Source organism: Acinonyx jubatus, chromosome D1, assembly GCF_027475565.1.
Source record: "Acinonyx jubatus isolate Ajub_Pintada_27869175 chromosome D1, VMU_Ajub_asm_v1.0, whole genome shotgun sequence".
Lineage (NCBI taxonomy): Eukaryota > Metazoa > Chordata > Mammalia > Carnivora > Felidae > Acinonyx > Acinonyx jubatus.
This window is the reverse complement of record NC_069390.1, coordinates 42,090,867-42,115,239: the sequence shown is the minus strand read 5'-3', so window position 1 is coordinate 42,115,239 and position 24,373 is coordinate 42,090,867. Positions and strand designations below refer to the sequence as shown.

Here is a 24,373-nt window from a genome sequence, read left to right as displayed (position 1 = left end):
AAAAAAAAAAAAAGCATAAGGGCCAATTATTTGACAGTGTGGTATTAACAAACGTCCTTGCCCAGATTCCTGAATACTTGGATTTTTGACTGTGTGATCTTGAGCAACTCAATTAGTTTCACCAAGGTTTAGACTCCTCAGCTTTAAACTTCTAGTTAAAAAAAAAAAAAAAAAATTGAGTCTTTGGCTTGAAAATTACAGTAAAAAAAAAAAAAAGGTTGATACAAATGTAAAAAATGTTCATATGACTAAGCTAATATAAACCCTGGAGTACCTCCAAAATTAGCATCTACCTAATTAAAGATAGATGAAGATGGTAATAACAAGAGACAAAAAGATAATTTTTTTTAAAGAAAGAAAGGAAGAAGATGAAGAGAAAAGAACTGACATCCTTAATAATGAAGAATTTCCTTCATAGGGAATCAAGGCTCAGGAAAACTTAGTAGCTTTTTTCTTATTCAGAAGGCCAGAAAAACTGGGGACCAAACTTCTGAATTTTGGCTGAGCCTCAAGTCTAACTAATCAACCAGTAGCACTTCCCCACATGGAAAAGCTGATATAGCATCAACAAATTCTTTATCAAAATCAACACTTTGTAACATTGAGAAAATTAAAGTGTTGTAATCTATAAATGGGCTGGCCTGCTCTGTTAACACTTTATCCAAATTGGACACTGTGTTTAAAAATATATTCAAAAAAAGTCTCCCTTTACGTCTGCTACAATTTTTTAAGTCATATATGTTTTCTTCCCTCTCTTAGATAGTTTGCTTCTTCTTATAATTTTGCATATGAGATTTATACACATTCTTCATGGAAATATGCATAATATGGTCAGTTTCATTTTTCCCTCTAAGAGAGAAAAGATGCTTTAAATGTTTTATTTTTGAGTACAAAGATCTCCAATCCTTTACACTAACTTTCACTGACTTTCCATTCCCTTCAAATTTCACCTTCTTTCATCTCCTCCTCCAATCCAAATACACACATACATACAAACACACACAGAGGCACACACAGGCACAATGCCAGACTTTTCAAAATAAATATTGAGAAATAAAATCACCTGAGGATAACAAAGTTGTAAGCTGTTTTTTAAAACAAAACAGAACAAAATTTTTTAAGGTAATAAGAAATGCATTAGGCATTCTAATCAAAGTCTAGTATTTTTTTCTCTAAGCCAGTGTTAATTATCCAAAATAATAAATGACCATTACAATAAGCTAAGTCTCACAGTTAATTATTATAAAAGAAAAGCAAAAGTCTTTGCCTATTAAAATGTTATTTTTTACTTATTGCAGGTTTTCTAGATATTTCAGGGCTGCTTCCCTCCAAACCATCATTAAGCCATCCAATAAACACCTTTCTCAAACACAGTCTTCAGCTCTTAAATAACAACATACTTGGCACCTAAACACATAAAGAACAATCTACATGTTTAATCAAATACCTCAGCTTCAGAAGTTAGTGTCTCCCCTCTGTCCTTTGGTGGCCACAGTATCTTCATTGGAAGCCTCAATTACTGTCATTATTTCTAATTTGAAATCATCCTCTACCTCCACACCCTTCCACGAAGAAAACATGGCTTTTATCTTTCTCATGCACATGCACACCGTAGCAGGGGTGGGTGGGTTGGGTAGAAGAGTAAATCGCCATTTGCAACTTTTTTTTTTAATAAAATAGCAAATAAACAAGGAGTCCTCTCGTTATTGGATACTAACGCACGTTCAACCCTCAAGTCGGCAGCTGAACTGCAATGTTACCCTATTTGCCCAATGTATCATATTTTCAAAGCAGAGAAAACTTCACAACTTGGAGTAAAATTTTCTGAAGGTAAAGAGATGCTATATTGGATACCTCACATGAAGTTTGTATCCATTCTAAATAAAATACAGCAACTTTAGATGTTTTGATGCTTAGGTCCAAAAAATGGATCTAAAATGAAGTTACAGAGTTCATCAGAAGGTCATTATCAAGTTCAGGGAAGTCTTAAGGAAGGAGAAAGGGAATGATAGAAAACATTATTAGGTTATTTGTAAAGTGAAAAATAAAACATTTTGATAGGCAAAGACTTAAGATTATTAGCAGTTTTTACAGAACTCTAAGATTTGGAAAATGGTTAAAAATTTAAATTAAAGTAACAATAGCTAACACTTGTAAAGCACTTATGCAATAAGCATGATTCTAATTGCTTGACATATATTAACCTATTTAGTCCTAAAATAAACAACCCAAATATGAGTATTATTATGGATTATTATCACTATCCCCAATTTACATATGAGAAACTAGGCACAGAGAAATTAACTTGTGCAAGATTATACTAGGCAGATAAACTTTAAAGACCAAGTTATTAACCACCACTTAACCTCTTAACTACCATTAAAAGTTCTAATTGAGGTTTTCTGCTTCTTGAAATTACCCCTTCAGTTCATGTGTAATTTAAATATATATATATATATATACACACACATACACACACACACACACACACACACACACACACACACATACACACACATTGAGATTAAAACCTATTTCCCCAAGAAGTATAGATATGGACAATCAATACAATGGTGTTTTGGCTAATTGCTAAATTAACTCTTATGTAATTTCATAAATCAGTACTTTTGATAGAGGAGATCTAGCAAAGAATACACTCTTGATTCTATGAATTATGAAAAACAGCCTTATTTAACAATCATAAGAATTGTCCCTTCCTTGGTAGATATTTGTTAACTTCGTTCTGTTAGGATTAATTTGGCTTGAATATTGAATTGCTTAGACACTTTTCCACACTTGAATCACTACATTGCTCAATAGATCCCTTGTACAGCAACATCCCTATTATAGAGCAATGAGGAGAATTAGAAACTAAGCAAAACCCAAAACAGATGTCTCAAGGTAATACACTACAGCTTATTTACTTATTTAAAGGAGCCTGAGCTCAGAATCTATTGAGTCTTACTTCAGACATAATTATAGCACTTTTAATTATTTCAGGGGCACGTCTTCAAACCCTGACTCTACTACTTACTAGTAGTATGATCTTGGGCAAGTTACTCAACTTCTCTGACACTAGGTATTTTTTCTGTAAAATAGTCCACCTCTCTGGAATACTGCAGGAATAAACTCAACTGACATGGTATATATAAAGTTCTTAGCGCAGAGTCTGGCATGTAGTAAGTGCTCAATAAATGACTCTTTGTTATATAAATAAACATTGAACCAATAACAATTTTTAATGCTTATTTATTTATTTTGAGAGCTTGAGAGAGAGAGAGAGAGAGAGAGAGAGAGAGAGAGAGAGAATCCCAAGCAGGCTCCTCATTGTCAGCACAGAGCCCGGCACCAGGCTTGATCTCACAAACCGTGAGATCATGACCTGAATCAAAATCAAGAGTCGAACACTGAACCTACTGAGCCACCCAGGTGCCCCAAACCAAGAATAATGTAAAAACTTGTGATAAATAGCAATAATTCATGTGAAAGCATCTGCACGAAGTGCTGTATAACAAAAAATAACTCTATAAAATGTTAATTTTCTCTCTCTTCTTATCAGCCCAGAGCTGAATAGAAATAGCAGCTTCTAGGAGTATAGAAGGAGAGGTAGTATTACTGGAGGCAAATACGTCAATTACAGAGAAATGACAACTTACAGTCTGGAAACAAAGTCAAAGGCAGGAAACCCAAAATGCAGACACAAGAACTCAAAGAAGTACAGCACTTTAGGGGCCACTCAATATAGAGATAAGTAGCCTTAACAAACCCTCAACTCAAGGAGTAGCTCAGGAATCAGATGTTCATAATGATAACTCTGAGCCATCAAAACAAGCTGTTAAGAAATTCAACTTAAAAATTATAACTCAAAACTAGATATGATATAACCTCAACTATATATACATTATACCAAAATTTTACCAGGCGCTCTATCTCTGGTAATGGTGATTTTAAACATATTCTTCATTAATGTTTCTATATTTTCTAAACAATAAACTATATAGGAAATCAGAACATACAAGTAAATTGTAAAATTAATGTTGGTTGCTTAAAGAGACAGTCTTTAGAAATCTAAGAAATATACGAATGTGTAATAGAGGAAATAACTCATACTATATTGAGCCCCTTGTTCAAATACCTTACATTGATCCTAGGACATTAACGGTATTACAAGAATATGACTGGTGTGAAAAATGATTAAATGTTGAGAATAAGCTCACTTAAAAAAGAAAAATGCTAAAAGATTCATCCTAGAGGTACTATTTTAAATAGCAGTCAATATCAACACAAAGCTTATAACAAGAACCACATATGATTACCTCTATCGTTGCTTGCAACAATTCTGACACACCCTCATTTTTAGGTTAAAAAAATGTTTAAACAACTCTAGGAAAAGAACAAAATAAACTGATAAAGGGGAAAATTTTCAAGAAGCATACTCAAAAGTGAAATGCACTTTTTTACCTTCTGAAATAGAAATTAGAATCCTCTGGGCAAATTTAGCTATTACTAGTAGTCACGGACTCTGCATAGCTGAAAAGAAAGAAAGAAAAGGTCGCAAGCAGCACAAAAAGCAAATTAAATTATCAGAATGAACCTATGGCAAATTTTTTCTTTCTGATCTACAGTGTGTATCTCTTTGGAACTGTCCCACTGAACACCACATACAACTAGCAGAAAACATGCCAGAAAGCTGTATAGCAGATTTTGGAGGACTGTTTTATGTAGAAAAAGTGCTTCTTCTCCAGAAATATATATCACTTTACTGTTTTTTCCCCTAACTAGAGCTTTAGAAAGAGAAAAGTAGAACAAATAGGACCAAAGCACTGGGACACTGGAAACTCTCAATTACTTGTATTGGTCTTATTAGCAGCAGTAATAACTCAATAATGGTAGAGTGCTAATACAGATCTGAGATGGACTAAATGAAACACAGTTGCACAGTTAATCTATAGCAAAATCAGGACTGGGATTTCATTATGTGCTTCCCCACTTCCAATTAATATTCAGTTAACTCTTTCCATAATTTCACCTAAAACTTGGTATCTCCAGATCTAATTGGTGCTTGATCTGATTCAGCTGTGACTATTTCATTTCTTGGACTCCAATTTTCGGTGGGCTATAGGCAATGGACACTATTAATACAAGAGGCATTCATATTTTGTAATAAAGGAGGGTAGGTCTAAATCATACGTGTAAATTGTTTTGTTTGAAAACACACAAAAAAGCTTTCTCTCAGTAGTGTCAGTATTTTCATGTCTTATTTCTATCACTTAAATATACAAGTAAATATAATATACAATACTTCCATCACTGGTTACTTTCAGTAAACAGAAAGGTAAAGAAAAATAAAACAAATAACTTTATTATTATGTTTGGATATATGTTAATCAACTTTTAAATTGGATACACCCAAGTCTTAGAAATGCAAACTCCTGTGATCACAAGAGTTACTGACTTTATCATGGTGCTTAAAGGAAAGAAGGGCATAATAAATAAGTTTCTGGTACTGATTCATTTTCTGCTCCTTTGAATTAACTAATGTTGTGGAAATCTCAGGCAACTGCTTTAGCATATGACTGAAATGAGTCCAAAGGAGAAAAGTATGTAGAACATCATTTAATTAAAATTTTGAATTTTTTTCTCTCCCACTTACTATCATACTAGCTATTAGTCATTCAAACTAAAAGGACTGTTTCATGTTTGCTGCTGTCAAAGTAACCACATTAGGCCACTTCAACATCTTCAGAGATGTGTGGTGTCTGGAGCCATATTGTTCTCTGGGATCAGTCCCTTCAGTATGCAGCTCTCAAGCTCCTGACCTTATTTCAAAGCTATCTTTGGCAAACTCAAAAACTCATAGGAAGACTCTGCTTATATTGCTATACATTTAGCTCTTAAGGAATGATGGTGGAGATTTTTTTTTGTTCTCATACATGTGGTTTTGCATTTAGCTCGGGGAATAGGGCAATAATGATAGTTGGAGGCAAAAATCCATTCTACTTTAATAATTTTAATGCAATGCAGGAAAAGCAAAACATAGAAAAGTTTACTTTTCAAATTCTAAGTTGAAGACGCCACATTGGGAAATCTTTTTTTTTCTACCTGAATTATAGTCCTAAGACACTAAATCTGATCATGTCACTCTCCTGCTTAAAAACCTTTGTTATTTCCAATCTATAAAGAACTTACCAAATTCAACACCCAGAAAACAAATAATCCAGTTAAGAAAGGGGTAGAAGACATAAACACATTTTTCCAAAGAAGACCTACAAATGGCTGACAGACACATGAAAAAGTGCTCAACATCACTCATCATCAGGGAAATACAAATCAAAATCACAGTGAGATAATCACTTCACACCTGTCAGAATGGCAAAAAATTAACAACTCAGGAAACAACAGATGTTGGCAAGGATGCAGAGAGAGGGGAACCCTCTTACACTGCTGATGGGAATAAAAACTGGTGCAGCCACTCTGGAAAACAGTATGGAGCTTCCTCAAAAAGTTAAAAAATAGAACTAGCCTAGGACCCAGCAATTGCACTACTAGGTATTTAACTAAAAGATACAAAAATACTGATTCAAAGGGGCACATACCCCTCAATGTTTATAGCAGCATTATCAACAAGAGCCAAATTATAAAAAGAGCCCAAATTCCCATCAACTGATGAATGGATGAAGAAGCTATGGTATATGTATACAATGGAATATTACTCAGCCATCAAAAAGAATGAAATCTTGCCATTTGCAGTGATGTGGATGGAGCTAGAGTGTATTATGCTAAGTGAAATAAGTCAGTCAGAGAAAGACACTATGATTTCACACATATGTGGAATTTAAGAAACAAAACAGATGAAAATAGGGGAAGGAAAGGAAAAATAAGAGAAAAACAGAGAGGGAGGCAAACAATAAGAAACTCTTAACTATAGAGAACAGAGGGTTGCTGGAGGGGAGGAGGGGGTTGGGCTAAATGGGTGATGAGCATAAAGGAGGACACTTGTTGTGATGAGCACTGGGTGTTATATGTAAGTGATGAATCACTAAATTCTACTCCTGAAACAAACACTATACTATATGTTGTATGTTAACTAACTTGAATTTAAATAAAATCTTGGAAGAAAATAATCTACTTTGTCATTTCCTCATAACCTACAGAAGAAATTCCAAATTCCTATTAACATCTAATTCCAAAGCATCTTTCTAATCTCATCTTCTGACAGTCAAATACACTTAATAACTTTAGACTTAAGACTTGATCTTTATTCTCTGTTGATTGTTCTTTAGTCATCTTTGCCCAATTTCTGTTCCCAGAGCTTACAAGATTTTTCTCATTTTATGGTCCTCAAAAAATTCTGTTCCCTGTTATCTCTCCTCTTCACCAAATTATTTCTACTCATCTTTTAGGTCTTGGTATTAATCACTAATCACTAATACATAGTCACCATCCTTGATCACAAACCAGTTTAGGTCTCCTTTTCCCTTCATGATATTTATTATCTTATAGTTAAATATTTACTTAATGTTTCCTCTTCCTTGGACTGTCAATGTTTAGAGAAAGGAATAACATACATTTTAATTCACCACTGTATTCCTAGCCCAAACATACTTGGAATTCAATAAATATAAATTATACAGGAAGTAAAAGACACCAAAAATAAAAATGCTCTCTAATGACTATCAATGACTTAATATTTATAAAATTAATCTTCACTCAAACATCCCTCACAAATTTATTTAACATGTATCTCACCCATTTGGGTCAATTTCTTCATTATCTTTGATAATGTGTGCTCAGTTGTTTCAAATGTGTCTGCACATTGAAAACACATGCAGCCTTTAAAAAATAGTGATTTCTAGGTCCCGTTCCCTAAGATTAATTTAATTGGTTTAAGTGCAGCCTAAGAATAGGAATACTTTTAGAAATTGCCAATTGTTTTCAGTTAAGTTTGAGAATCAGGCTGGCTGACAGATGAATATTTCATTGTGGAATAATGTAAATAATATTCAAAATAAAAATATGTAGTGACTGCAAAGTGAAACTGCAAATCTTGCAAAGATGTTCATCAGAGAAGAAATACAGCGTTGGAGAACAGAAAAAATTAACAAATCAAGACTTTGCAATGAGACTGTATAGAAACCAAAGAGCCAAAAATTGGCAGGTACAACAGTTGATATGGTAGATTATTCAAAGATAATGAATTGAATAAAAAAAAATAAAGCAGGGGAGCCTGAATGGTTCAGTCGGTTTAGTGTCTGTCTGACTCTTGATTTCGGCTCAGGTCATGATCTCATGGTTTGTTAGATCGGGCCCCATGTCAGGCTCTGCACTGACAGCATGGAGCCTGCTTGGTATTCTCTCTCTTCCTCTCTCTCTCTCTCTCTCTCTCTCTCTCTCTCTCTCTCTCTACCTCCCCTGCTCTCTCTCTCTCTCTCTCAAAATAAATAAACATTTAAAAATAATATAACAAATAAAAATAAAAAGATAAAGCAAAGTCCTTAGGAAATTTTCTTTGCAAAAATAACCCCCACTTGTTATAATGGTACCACAATATTAAAAGTGATGGTGCTATCACAATATCTGATGTGAAAAATTACTCTTAAAAAACATGCAGTTGGGTGCCTGGGTGGTTCAGTCAGTTAAGCATCAGACTTTGGCTCAGGTCATGATCTCACAGTTCAGGGTTCAAGCTCTGCATTGGGCTCTGTGTTGACAGCTCAGAACCTGGATCCTGCTTTGTATTCTGTGTGTGTCTCTCTCTCTCTTTGCCCCTCCACCCCCAAAATAAATATAAACTTAAAAAAAATTTTTTTAAAACATGCAATTAATTCCTTCTTCTAAGAATTAATGCACATTTAGAATTACAAATAAAATGCTGCCAATTATATACTTATTTTTATTAATTATAGTTTTAATTTTTTAAATTGAGTCAAAATAAAATCATTCTTCCCATTGTTTACCTTGAAATTTTTATCTCCATCCACTTAGTATACTAAAATATAAAAGACCTTGTATTATGTGACCTTGCCAAAGGTGCATATTAGAGACAGTTCTACTTTTTTCCTTTCATATTTTTATACTGTTTCATTTCCTTGCCTCATTACAATGGTTAGGACCTCTGACACAATGCCAAACAGGATGAAAGAGCATGGGCTTTAATTATCTTGCTCTCTATCATGGAAAAAAAAAAAGCATTAAGTATTTCACTACTAGATATGATGTTTGTTAGGTTTAAGTTTTTCAAAGATGCATTTTTCAAATTTAGGAAGTTACTTTCTATTACTAGTTTGCTGAGAGTTTTTAATTATGAATGGGTATTGTCAAGTATTTTTTCTATATTTATTGAAGTGATCATATTCTATTTCTCATCTATTATGTTAATATGGTAAGATTTTCTAAATGTTAACTCAACCTTGCATTCCTGGGCTAAACCCTACTTGATCATGATATACTATTCACTTTTTATATTTCTGGATTTAATTTGTTGATGTTTCATTAAAATTTTTTTGCATCTATGACCATGAAGAATATAAATCTAAAATTTTCCTTTTTTATTATATTTTTTAGGTTTAGTAATTGGATTATGCTGTCCTCATGAGGTAGGAATTGTTCTCCCTTCCTCCATTTTTTGAAAAAAGTTCATGTAAGATTGGCATTATTTCTTAAATGTTTGATACAATTCACCAGTGAAACAATTTGGGTCTGTAGTTTTCAATAGAAAGTTCTATTTTTTTAATTAAAAATTTCAATTTATTTTATAGCTAAGGTGCTATTTATGTTTTCTGTTTCATCTTGTGTCAGTTTTAATAGGTTGTATTTTTCAAGGAATTATCCGTTTCATCTAAGCACTAAAATTCTTTTTTTTTTTAATTTTTTTTTCAACGTTTATTTATTTTTGGGACAGAGAGAGACAGAGCATGAACAGGGGAGGGGCATAGAGAGAGGGAGACACAGAATCGGAAACAGGCTCCAGGCTCTGAGCCATCAGCCCAGAGCCTGATGCGGGGCTCGAACTCATGGACCACAAGATCGTGACCTGGCTGAAGTCGGACGCTCAACCGACTGTGCCACCCAGGCGCCCCTAAGCACTAAAATTCTTTAGGCATAAAGATTTTCATAACATTTCTTTATTGTATTTAATCTCTATAATTTTGTAGTGATAATTCTTCTTTCATTCCTGCTATTCATGAGCTGTGTTCTATTTTTTTTTTTTTACTCCTTACAAAAAACTAAATAAATAAACTTTACCTATAAATTTTTCTTGTTTTTGGTAGTTTATTATAAAGTGCCTAGGTGCACTTTTCCTTGCATTTCTCCTGCTTGGGGTTCACCAACTTCTTAAATCTGTAAATTTATATCTTTCAACAAATTTGGGAAATTTGGGCAATTATTTCTTCAAGTGTTTTTTCTGCCCTGATATTGCTCTCCTTTTTTCCTGGGACTTATATATGTTAGATCTTATAATATTGTCCCACATATCCCTAATCTTGTATTAATTTCATTTCCAATTTTTTTATGTTCTTTGAATTGAATAATTTCTGTTGATGTATTTTCAATTTCACTGACTTTTTCCTCTGTGATCTTTACTGACTGGCCCATCAAGTTATTTTCTTATTACAGATACTATATTTTTCAGTTTTAAGTTCCTATTTGGTTCTTTTTGTAATTTCTCTCTCTCTGATAAAATGCCCTATTTTTTTCCACACTTCTCTGATTCTTCATGTGCTGAGTAATTTTGTATTATATCTTAGATACCATAACCATTATGTCATGGAAACCAGATTATTTTATAATTCTCTAAAGAGTGTCACTTGAGTTTGTTTTAGCAAGAAGCTTACTTGCTTAGACCCAAATTGCATATTCCATCTTACTGCAGTGGGAAACAGCTCAAATATCTGTTTAGTTCTTTTAGGCTTACCTGGGCTTCTTAAAGCCTGTCATGTGCATGCATTGTTTGGGGATCAGACACTGGGGCAAAGTTTATACATAGAATTTGGGGTTCCCTTTCTGTGGCTCCTTCTTTTCCAGAATTACCTCCTCACTTCTCAGTAGCTGTGGTTGCCCCAAAGTCTGTTCTGGTTCTCCAGGCCAAAAAGACTCTTGATTTTTCTATTGGAGTTTTATTAGCCTGGCACAGACAAGGGCCTACCTTCATGCTGGAAACCTTAAAAATGACCACCTTACCCCATAATCCTTCCTCCTTTCTTCCAAATGCTATCTCGCCTCAAGATTTAGCTTGTTTTTGTTGCTCTCCAGTATCTTCAGATAGTTGTTTTTTGAGTTTTATCCAGAGTTTATAGTTGTAACTCCCACTCAATTTTAAATGGGTTAATTAAGTGCCCTTTTCTCACTACCAAATATCCTGATAATAAAAACTTCTTGTATTGCATTAAAGAATGATTAAATGACACCATTTAATCACTCCTCCATGCCTTTGCATATTCAGAATACTTCTGCCTACAATGTCTTTAATTCTCAAAACCCTACCAAATAGAAATTTTCTATTCCCATTTACATATTTAAGAACACAGTCAAGTTTTGCCATCCTCTAAGTTTTAAATACCTAAAATTTCAACTGAGAATATTTAAATTGGAACTAACTCAGATGTCTGTCAATATAACAATATAACAAAGTATAATATACTACATAGAAGAAAATAAGGTAAAGCTATATAAATTGACAGAGGTCTAAGTTGTAATTTTAATGAAAAAAGGATATGTAAAATATAATATGTGTAAAAGGGAGAAGTATTACTTCACACAAAATAAAACTGAATACTTCTATGTAATTGTGTATAGTTGTATGTTTTCATATAGAAAGATGTCTGGAAGAATACAAACCAAATTAAGGAGAGCAATGATGTTTGGGAAGAGAAATAGAACTTAGGGTGGGGAGAGACATTAAGGAAAATTTCCTTTACATTTTTCTTGCCAATAATTATTTATTGAATATTTAATAATTTCCTGCTGTATGCCAGGCACTATTCCACAATAAGAAAGTATTCATGTTTTACTTGTATAATTTTAAAATATTTTTAATTTTTTTAATAAGAATGTAAAACCTCACTAAGGAGAAATTGAAATAACAGAAAATCTCTGAGATGCTTAAAAACATGATCCTTTATCTTGTCAGTGTACCAGAAGCTCAGGAGCCTTTTAAGTATAAGTAAATGAATTTAGTGTTATTTTTAAATCTGTTCTCGAGATTAAATTCTTTTTCTCCAGATCTGGAACCAATGAAGAAACAAACTGATTTATCTTTTTCCCCCTCATAATACACTCCCATTCTCTTATGTCAATTTTTCTGAGGTTTGGGGATGGCAAGTGAAGTCTAAAGTTTTTCTTTGGGGTAGTTTCAGGCATCAAATGGCTGCCACCAGATAAAAATACACCAATTTTCTTATTCACATACTAAAGTAAGCATGACTGAGGAAAGTAAATCTGGCCTTTATGAACTTCATTCTTTCTTCACAAAATCAAGGAATATGTCTTTGTCCCTTATGCTGTTGACTCTCCTCCTTTTCTTAGCCAGTTGATACATAGACGAGATCTTCTTTTAAACTTCAATTCTAAAATAACTTGGTATAACTCAACAGTTGAATCTTTCTCCCCAATTCCTTTTTAGAAACAAGGCCTTTATTACCTCAGCAAGGAAGCCCATTCCATTTTTAGACAACTGTAACTGTTACAAAGTGTTTCTTCTGCCACTCCTGTGACTCTGGCTCCTTGTGACTTTCACTGCTAACTCAGGTTTGACCCTCCAGAGTATACACTCTCCCTATGCAGCACTGTAGCCATTTCAGGCAGCTATTGGAGTCTCTTAAAACTTATGTTATTCAGGGTAAATATGTCTGGTTCTTTTAACCTATGAGAAGCTTCTGCCAACTGCCCTAGAAATAGTGAAAAGTTGAATTTCTCTGCAACCAGACTATTGGTCTAATTTAAAAATATAAGATTTGGCTTTTACTCTAACACAGCACACAGCCTTCTTGGCTAATCATTACATATACTCCTGGCATTGGTCTTCAAATAACTATCCTTCCACTTGCCTGCACACATGTATATGTGCAACATACACATTGTCTTCCACTATTTCTTTGAAAAAAAAATCTTTTAAATGGGCACCAGAAGGTATTCATCCTGAGTTCATGTGACTTAGGTTGCCACCCAATGAGCTTGTACCCTCTGCTTGATCACACGAGCTATCATTCATTCACTCCAAATTATAGTACTTCATTTTTATAAGTTCACACCTATTTCTCTTTATTTTTGAACCCCTAAGATATCAGGCAAGAACTAGCCCCATTAAGCTTCATTCATAAGCCTTAATTTAGAATAGGCTTAGCAGTGTGTCTGTTATATGCACTTAACCGTCTCAGTTCCATTTTTTGGAGATTGTTAACTATTCTGCATCTCTAGGAAATTAGAAAAAAAAAATGTTTAAGTCTGGAAAACCTATAGAGGACATCCACCTAATTGATCCTGGTCCTTCTAAGGAGGGTCCTTATAGAAGTACCCTCCAGTCAAAATCTTTTTGGAGGGGTGAAAGTAGAGCAAATATAGTCTGGCCTAGAAAACTATACCTATGATTTTTTTTTTAAGTTTTAGTCCAAGTTCCTATATGATTTCTGTCCCAGTTTTCCTAGCCATGAAACAAAGTTAATAAGATCCCTACTTTAAGTATACCACAGTTTTACTCTAAGAATTGTATAAGATAGTATGTGAAAAAGTTCACATGAAAGTATAAAGTATAATAAAAATGTAAGGTACAATGTTATTAATAATAATGGAACCTTCCATGACCACAAATGAAGCACTCCATAAATTCTCTCCTTTTAACACTATGACATTTTAATTAAATTCTCTTTTTTTATCCTCTCTCTTACCTCCTTTTCCCACACCACCAACCAAAAAACAACATTTCAGCATAATCTTGTAGCCTTGGACTTTAATTACAAATGCCAGCAAAGATTTACATAGAGTACAACGTTAAGTGTGTTCTGATATTTTGGAAACCCCAGCCCTCCTCTCAGACGGGCTTCTTTTTTTTTTTTTCTATTTTTTATAACCTTTTATATATTCTCCTTAAAAATCAGACTGCCTAACAATATTATAGCAACTATCACCACTTTTAATATTTTAGTTATAGTTACCCACCTTGTAACTCTTACAAGTGACCTTAGGGGTTTCCTATGTGAATGTATCAGATATATTTTCTCAACTGTATGTCCTAAATTTTTCCAGATTTTTAGAGCCCATTATAGTGTTTCCACATTAAGATTATAGCCACTGGGGCTGCTCTATAAGTTCATAATTTGAAAGCTCAGTTCTTGCATCCAGGAATGGAGATTTCCCAGAATGAGAAGGCAAAGTGAAAAATAAGCACCAATAATGGAGAAAGCTGTCAAATGTTCTGCAGCTAGATGGAAAAAAGCAAAAGGGTCCCCACCACCTCCTTCACCCCTTTGCTAGCATTAGGTTGCATAATTTTACCGAAACAGTATATACAAACTAAACAACAAACTCCATTTTTATGTAAGTTTCCTTCTTTCTCTCAATCTCCCTTTCTTCTACTTTCTCATTCACTACATTCCTCTCCTTAATAACAGCAAATATCTATTGAATGCTTGTCATGTACAAGGCCATGTGTGCTAAATGCTAAGGTAGATGTCTGAGAACACAACAGACCAGTCCAGAAGGACAGACATTTTTTTTTAAAAATCGCACAAATAAATACATAATTTAAAACTGCAATATCTGCTTTGAAATAAACTAGAGTGGGAAGCAAGATCTTTGCAGGCAGACAAGATTTGAATTGGAAGGATCAGAGAAGACTTCCCTGAAGAAATGACATTTAAACAGGGACCTGAAGCACATTCTGATAGAGTGGGAAGAAGTGTATTCCAGTTGAGAAGACAGCATTACAGTGAAGACCTCGGAGCAGGAAAAACATAGAGGGTGTAGACCATAACAGCAAGCTGAATCAGAAAGAACCATTGCAAAGGTTTTTGCAGGGGCCAGATTGTGCAGGAGCTTTGAATATTATAATAATTTTTTGTTTTAACTAAAGTATAATAATAAGCCAAGAAAAGATCTTTTTCTTGGATCTCAACGAATGGTAAGTGGAGTTTTTCCTCCTATATAATGAACATGGAATTTAAGTATAGGTATAAAGAAAAACATGGGAATGATAAACACCAAATTCAAAAGAGTGAACCTGTGGCACAAAGAGAGGAAGATATTAAATTGAGAAAAGTTCACAGGAGGCTTCCACTGGAAAGCCTGGAAAGGTTTTATTTCTTATAAATACATAGATATTTTAACCTACATTTTATTCATTTTTGTATGACTGTAATTTTCATAATAAAATGTTTTAAAGGAATTAACAAATGCTAAGAATTCACCATTTCGTTTCCTTCTCCTCTTCTTCCCCAGGTTCATATTAAATATTCCAACTTTGAGAATGACAAGCACACGGAATTAAAGAATCTCCCTTCTTATATACACTTGGTTTCCTGAGCCTTTATTTTCTAGACTTATAGCATCAGATGTTAGAGGCTCTTCCATTAGCTTCTCTTTTGTTTTATCATACACTGTAATCCTTGTGGCTTTCCAACATCCACAGAGTTAATAGGAGGATTAAATGAGATAAAGCATTTATTATAGCATTTACCACACAAAAGCTCAATAAATTTGAACTATTGTCTTCATTATTTCACTTATTGTGGTTTATATTCTCAATCCTAAATATGGTCCAGAACGTTGGAACTAAGAAAAAGCTGAGTGTATATGGCCAAATAGTGTTCTGGTGTTTTGAATGCATATACTACATATATTCACAAACACACACACACAAATACATGCATGTATATATATGTATATTATATATTTCAAATATTGAATCTATATTCAATCTTAGACACACTCTTTCTGTGCTCATTTAAGCATTAAATAACAAAATGTTAATTTGAGGCCTTTTTATTGCCATTAAAGAAATACCCTTAAAGAAAAGGTTAAAATCCTGCATTTGATGATGCACAATTAAAATATATGGTAAGCTCAGTAAGTTTGTTAATTTCTCCTAAATACAATGCTACACTGAAATGATTTATGGTTGCCTAAAGCTGCAATAATATTCAGTACCATCCATACTATGTTTAAAAGGCTCATTTTTGTAATATCGAGTAATTCATGCAAACTTCAATCTTATAGAATTGCATATTAACATCAAAATTTCTTCTACAACAGGAGAAGCAGTCTTTGATGCAGGAACATTATTAAAATCTTATCTTTTCACTTAATTTTCTTTGTACAAATAGCACAGATCCTCTCATTTCTCTTTCCTTCCAATTCACAAATACAATAAAAGCTGTCTTTAGAAAGGACCTTAAATGAAACATCACGATGAAATGCATGCTAGGACCCAGAAAATAAGAGAACTTATGACAGTTTTTGTTACCTAGAAGTCTGGAAAATATGTCACTGAATTTTATGTGAATATTATATTTTAAATTATATTTTCATACCTAAGAATTCGCTCACGTGAAAAAACAAGCTTGTCACTCGATTCTTCAGTTTGAGGTCTGGACTCCAATTGTTTTAGTAGTCATTCCTCCATGCCCACTTCCTTGTTCTTAATCACAAATCTAATCATGTATTTTTATAAATATTCAAAATTAAATATATTTATCTACTTAGGTAAATACTTTTCAGTTAACTTTTACTGATAGTCTAGGTAGAGAACTCATTAACAAACACATTTGGAACTTTGCAGATTTGTTCTGGCAACTTGTAAATTCATATTAAACTGTTTAAACATATCAATATTCTACATGCTTTTTTAAAAAAAAATGAGTAGAAAAGATTAATTCCAAGTTTTGTTTTACTTACCAAGCTCTGCCATATTCCACCTCCCGGCCTGAGCAATGTTATCAGCTCTTCGGATACTCATTCTTGCTAAGTAAAAGGATATTTCTTCTCTAGCTGGATTAATAATCAACTTTCTAGATAGTTCATTTGTAATTCTCTTCTGGTTAACCCTTAGCATTACAGCAGTCTGCCCAACTCAAGCTAATCAATTTACGAAGCAGGAAGAAAAGGGTGAAATTCAATTGTGCAGATAACAAATGGAAAATAAAAATGAGGGACAGTTCAGATTAGGCACAAAAGAACAATGAGCCTTCCTTTCATACACTAAAAGGTATAAATCTTTATGTTAGATATTACAAAAGCACTCAGGTCATAAAGACAAGGAACAAGATACATGAAGAGAGAAATATAACAGACTTACAACAACACCAGTTCAGTGCATAGAAGCCTGTGTTTTCTGCTTTACTTACATGCAGATAAATAGACATCAGCTTTGGGCTAGGAGATCTATTTTTCTCTTAGTAAAAATGTTAGTAAAAAGGTCTAACTTTCAGGTCCTAACTGCTTCCTCTCTCAACAATTATAATGCTTGATCCCTTATCCTACAATAAGTACCATCTCAGGCTTTATGGAAATTTTCTCAAAATGTGATCTATAAATGCTTGCATCAGAATAATCTGGGCACTTGTTAAAAATATAGACACCTGGGCCCCACCTTAGAAATCTGAAGCACTCCAGGTGATTCTTAGGTAAACTAAAAGTTTGAGAGCCACTGCTCTAAGACCATTTCTGACCTCCTCTAAAGGAGGCTCCAACACAATCCTTTCGGACTCAGAATGAAATCAGTTACTCCTGCTACTAGTTGCTTTGATCTTTTGTTTTGACTCTAATAACTCGGATTCTACCTTGTTTTCCTGTATTTAAATATACCAATTCATCTAAGACCATGACCCTTACATGATCATGGTAACCTTTCGCTTGTAGTTGACTCAGAAATGGCAATCTGTCCTTTAACTACCCTTGGTGTCTATGGCCTTATTGTGACTTACAGGTATAGGTATTGGTATAGTCCACCTATCCTCTAACTACCACTTGCCCCAGACTTTTCTTTCTTTGTCTACCTTATGAAACACTTTAATCTCCTGTTTTATGCCTCTCTTCTACATACATGGACCTGGTGGTGTTCACTGTCCAATCTTTTGGCTAATGCATTTTGCCTGTTATATTCACTTTCTTCTAAGGCTGTTCCCATCTCAGTGGACCTCTACCAATCAGCTCTGTGCCTGTTACTATAGAACAGAACTTGCCTACTCACATCTGGAGATGTGAAATGGACAACTAGCTACTAGATGGACCTGGCAGCCACTGGTTTCACAAACTGCTACCAAAGTTCATGTTTGTAGTCAGAATAAAGAAAAAGATAATGACTATGGGGGACAAGGGGATAGGCAAAATGGGTGAAGGTGAGTGGGAGATACAGGCCCCATTTACAGAATGAATAAGTCATGGGAATAAAAGGTACAGCATAAGGAATACAGTCAATGATTTTGTAATGGTGTTGTAGGGTGACAGATGGTAGCTACATTTGTGTGGAGCATAGCATAATGTATAGAGTTGTTGAGTCACTGCTGTATACCTGAAATTAATGCAATACTGTTTGTCAACTATGCTCAAACAACAAAAATTAAAGATAATGACTATGAAAAAAGAACTAGGGAAACCTAAAGAAAAGTCCTTGAAAAGTGGAATAGTACATTAGGTAAAATAAAGTGAAAAAAAAATTTAATTCTAATCATTTGCTTTTATTTTCATGGAACCTATTAAGAAAGGCCAACAGAACAATGATTATTTGACATGGAGAGAAGGTTTAAGTAAAAGAAAAATAATATTGGACTAGTAGAACTCCAAATACTTGGATTTCTCACGGCCTCTATCAACTCCTAGATTTGTGATCTAGATTCCGTCTCTTAACAGTTTTCTGCCTCGGTCCCTAAATACATATAATAAGCCACACCCTCCATGTCTAGGATCATTCAGATAACTAAACAAGATCATATTTATTAAAAATCTTTGAAACTATAAATGCCATATAAATGTAATAGATTATTAATATATATTATTTTATAAAGATTATAATTAAAAACTACTTCCTCCCCCAAGTTTTTATAATTAAAAACTGTTTTGTTTTATTTTCTTTAAGTATAAACCATATACATTGAAAGCAATAACAGAAGTTTGTAAAATGTCTTTCCTAAGAAAATTTCAGGAAGAGGACCAATAACAGTTGGGGCAGAATAAGGTAAAATCATCCCAAAATATGAGTAAATAATCAGGTTAACCTGAGTTTTCCTAGGTCAGACACAAACCTTAAAAGTCTTACCAGAAGGACGTTTACATGAGGAAATGGTTCATTTGCATTGACACTGGTGATATTTTTCATCCAGAAATCTCCCTAAAACTACAGTTCAGTGTGACTTCAAGCAGCAAAAGCTTAGGGCATTTGTTGCAAGACACTTAGACTGTATCTAACATAGTCTAAGATTCAGTCAAGTGTTATGATTTCATTTAACTGGATAATGTGTACCTATTAACATTCAGAAGACAGAAGTCCTTAGCAGGTATACAAATTGGTTGATTAAAGTTACCTGTGTGAAGAAAAAAAGGGTTGATTCTTGACTTTAAAAATGGACACTTGCATCTTTTTAATTTTAATAAATGCATTCAACAAATACTATTGAGTACTTACTATATTCTAGGCATTGCTCAAGACACTGGGGAATATGAGTGACTAAAATAGTCAAAACTTCTCTGCTATGTAGATCTTATATTCCAAGAAATATAAGGGAAAGATGGCAAATAAATTTAATAGATATACAAATCATACAGTGTGTTAAAAGTTTATAAAGGCTATAGAAACAAATAGTATGGCATTAGGGAGATTAGGAATGTTTGGAGGGTGACAATTTTAAAATAGAGTGATCACTTTTCTAGGTATTTACTCGAGAAAAAACCCACTAATTCAAGAAGATATATTGCAGCATTACTTACAATAGCCAAGATACACACACACACACGCATAAAGAATGAAATCTTGCCATTCTTGACAACATGGATGAATCTAGAAGGTATTATGGTAAGTGAAATAAATCAGACAGAGACAGATACCATATGATTTCACTTATATGTGGAATCTAAAAAACAAAACAAATGAACAAATGCACAAACAAACAACAGTAACAACAACAAAAGGAAAATAGACTCATACATATAAAGAACAAACTAGTGGTTGCCAGAAGTGAGGGGGTGGGGGGATGGGTGTAACAGGGTTATAACTTCAAGTTATAAAATAAGTCACAGGGATGAAAAATACAGCATACAGAATATACTCAATAATATTATAGTAACTTTGCATGGTGACAGAAGGTAACTACACTTATCAGGTAAGCAGTTCATAATGTATATGATGGTTAAATCAGTATGTTGCACACCTGAAACTAATAAGCTATTAGATGTCAACCATATTTCAATTAAAAATTAATTAATTTAATTAATTAAAATAGGGTTCTCAAGGTAGACCTCACTGAGAAAATGACATCTAAGCAAACACTTGAAGGAAGGAAGTGATGATATTTGCTGTGATTCTATAATCATAAAAGGTTTTTCAACCAATTTTTAAATTTTACCACTTTAATAATAAATGGAAGATATCCTTATAAATTAACTTTCATGTTTATATTTCATATTATATTATACTTCATGTTATATTAGTGAAAGTTTAATATAATAGTGAACATTAAAAATTGATACTATAATGCTAAAACAAATTACGGTACATCCATATGATGGTATATAATACCATGATTAAAAATCATGTTTTGAAAAACCAAAAACATAGGAAAATACAATAAAATGATTTCTTAAATATAAAAATATATCTATAGTATGAGCCAATTTTGAAAAAAAAATTCATTTACTCAACTATTTTTCAAGTACCTACTATGTGCCATGCACTGTTCTGGGCACTGGAAAGAGAGCAGTAAACAAGCTAGACATGTTCTTTCTTCTCATACACACACAGATAAAATACTGAAATAAAATATAGCATAATGTTACTAGAGCATGATTTTTTTATTATGAAATAATAAGGTGAAATTGTGGATTATTTTCTTTTCTCCTCAATGCTTAAATATAATCCAAAATTTCTAAATATATCCTGCATGATTCCAAAAATAAACTATAGCATATATATTGATCTAAATATTATGGTTTATATTTGCCTTGGGGTGTCTGTTTGGATAAAGCACAAAGTTACACTCATAATGTTCTGTCAAATGTATATTACATTTTTCAATCATATACTGATCCTTATATCGCATAACATCTAATAAGGTTGGATAATATTGGGTCCCTTTCTACTAATGCAAAAACTAAAAAATGAAACAGTTAACTAATTTGCCACACTAGAAAAGAAAAAGTGTTTATAATTATAACAATGTGTACGAAAGTATCTCACACAAGAGTGTTTATAATTATAACCATGTGTACGAAAGTATCTCACACAGTTCCTGCATCAAGAAATGTTGCAAATTCTGGACGCTATGCTAGTACCTTAGTGTACATCTCTCTCCAGTTATGCTGTGGTTTTGTATGGGGTTTTTTTTGTCAGGAAAAAAAATGTTTCATTTGTTTAAAATTAACCTTTAGGGGCACCTGGGTGGCTCAGTCGGTTGGGCGTCCGACTTCGGCTCATGGTCATGATCTCACAGTCTGTGAGTTCGAGCCCCGTGTCAGGCTCTGTGCTGACAGCTCAGAGCCTGGAGCCTGCTTGGGATTCTGTGTCTCCCTCTCTCTCCGCTCCTCCCCTGCTCATGCTCTGTCTCTCTCTGTCTCAAAGATAAATAAAAGCATTAAAAAAATTTTTTAATAAAAAAACAAAAAAATAAAATTAACCTTTAATAGTTATAAAAAAAAAATCTGATCTGATTCCCAGCCCCACCACTACCAGATATTAGCTTCCTTCCATCTCCCTACACTCCTTAAAATCACCATAAACACGTTAGACATGCTCGTTTAATGCTTCTTCATTCTTCCTTTGATTTCAAGTTTTTACATTTAAAAGTATAGCAAATGGCAGCTATTGGTCTACGTCTAACTAGTTGGTTTACCTTAGGCAAGTCATTTCAACTTTCTAGTCTCTTCTTATTTTTCAAATTCAAGAGTTGAACTAGATGATCTCAAAAGTCCTTAAACTCTAGAGTTTCATGATATTATTATTTCATGCCTAAAATAAATTAAAAGAACACAGCTTCTAAAAAAAAGGCTACAGCAATAAAGACAATTGACTAGAAAAAGTAAGAAAACAAAGCCCTGGGATTAAAAGAAAATTTGAAAATCTCTCCAATCCCCTGGACCAAGTCCAGTTTCAATTATACAAAGGTTGTTTGGGGACAATAGAGAGCAAGAAATATGAAGGTTCCTTTGATCATCAAAAGATGATCCTTTTGCTTAAAAAGATAGTGTTGCTATACTCTTTCAGGTTCTAAAGCGTGCGCTCACACACACACACACACACACACACACACACACAGCCACAACCACAACCACAACCAAGTGTTTTAATATTGATGTGGAAGGAAAATAGAAGCCACTTATTTTGCTGAAATAAAAGCATTTCAAACCCAGAGAGGGTGATTTGGTTTTGAGGAGTTTTATGCAATAGCACTGTATTTAATCCTTTCCTATCACCTCCTCTCTAATACAAAACCCCAATAGCTCTTAAAATGGTAGCATTTTCTTAAGTACAGAGAGAAAAATTTGTGTTGCTTTTGCAGCAACATCTAAACAGTTTCCTGTAAACTTTCTGTGTGGAAGTCACAGAATTTATGATAAAACCCTGTAGAGTGGTGAAACAAACTTCTTTCATATTTATCATTCATTTTATTCAGTGTGCATTTGAAGGAAAACCTTTTAAGAACACCAATAATGTGAGAAAGCTACAACAACTAAATTTATTGTTAAGTATAACATCACTGGTCCTCCTGGGAGTTCAGGAAGAAAGCTTAAATCACATTTCCTAACACATTGGAGAGCTTCCCAGAGATGTGATGGCCCACAGAGGCAAACCGTCCAAAGCACACTGTAATCTCAGAGATGGTGACAAAGAAATATCACTTCGTTTAATAAAAGCAAATTGAAGTTACCCTTTTATTTTTTTAAACAAAGTACAAACTCTCTCTTACCCCATTTTTCTCCTTTCTTTCCCCTGCCCCCTCCTGTTTCACCTGACTAAACTGTAGGTATTTGTTCCATCACCTGACTTAGGGGCTGGCTAGAAATATTAGAAAAAAACAATCTACCATTGTTACATGAGACAACAACCTTTCATGTCCTTGAAGCTCACCATGACCTTTCATCTTTCCTATCCCCAGTGGTCTCTCCTAACAACTAAAACTACACTCAGTTGGGCTGAATTCCAGATTGTCATAAAAAGAACCCTGTCCTTTCAAAACAAAACCAATTTTTACACCAAGGTGGGGGAGAAACACAAGTCCATTGTTCCCTCACAGATGGAAGTTGGAGTTACTAAGGCAACTGCTCTAATCCTCCTTTTTACCACCTTTTTCACATCACTGGCCTATCAAGTATGCTACCTTTTAACTCATAAGCTCAAAAGCTGGTAGTCTAACTGGCTGCCCTAATTAGCTACGATTTTCACACTACAGACAACATGATGAGCTAATCGAAATTTGCAAAATAATGACGTACCTCCAGCAAATATTCCTCCTCCTGAGGCCCAGTCTTAGAATAACAATAATGAGACCATTATTAGAGAAGGGCATTAAAATGCTGCACTGCTGCTAAACAGAGAACTTAATTGTTCTGGTCTTGTCCATTGAATCAACAACCTATTGTTGTGGACTTGAAAAATAAAGGACTGGAGAATGGGTGCCATGATGATTGGTCTGTGCGGCCATACCGGCACTCTGTAGAATTGTTTTCTTTTGAAACTCTTGATGGACTAGTAGTTTTGTTTAAAAGTAACATAAAAGGCGATTGTCTGGATAAAAAGTCCTATTTATTGAAATCCTTAGAAGCAGTTGCATGGATTTGTTCGTGACCCCTGAGATAAAAACATAGTGACCATAATAACACCATTTGTAGAGAGCCCTGTTACCACTGCCTACAGTAACATAAGATAAGAGACAGTCTTTTCTAGCTACTGTAGGAGGAAGGAAGTACTTCTGAGCAGAAAGCAAGAATGATAAAAGGTCAAATACTGGATAAAGCTCATTAATCTTTGAAAGGGAGACTTTTAAAAATAATGCTAATTTAAGAATTCTGCACAATTGCTACAGATTCAAGCACATGTAAAAAAGGCTCACAGCTCTTTTTTTTCTTTTTTCTTTTCTCACTTTTGAGCTTCTTTCCTTTGCTTAAAAGAAAGGATTAAAATAAAATGATTATTAAATAACTGAAGCAAGATGTCTCAGGATAACCTGGAGAACAA

The 24,373-nt window shown here is 33.8% G+C and overlaps 1 protein-coding gene across 42 annotated transcripts in view; it reads right to left on the bottom strand.

The window, feature by feature from the left end:
• SOX6 (SRY-box transcription factor 6) overlaps nt 1-24,373 on the bottom strand; it is a 686,841-nt gene that overhangs the window by 397,083 nt on the left and 265,385 nt on the right. For 2 of the 42 annotated variants that reach the window (XM_053203429.1, XM_053203441.1), the window contains exon 1: nt 16,888-21,594. The exons of 38 other annotated variants lie outside the window; for them this stretch is intronic. The gene's annotated coding sequence lies outside the window, so the exon portion shown is untranslated. Of the gene's footprint in view, nt 1-1,447; nt 4,440-16,887; nt 21,595-24,373 lie in introns of those variants that run through there. 2 more of the 42 variants (XM_053203430.1, XM_053203445.1) reach the window with 1 other exon arrangement.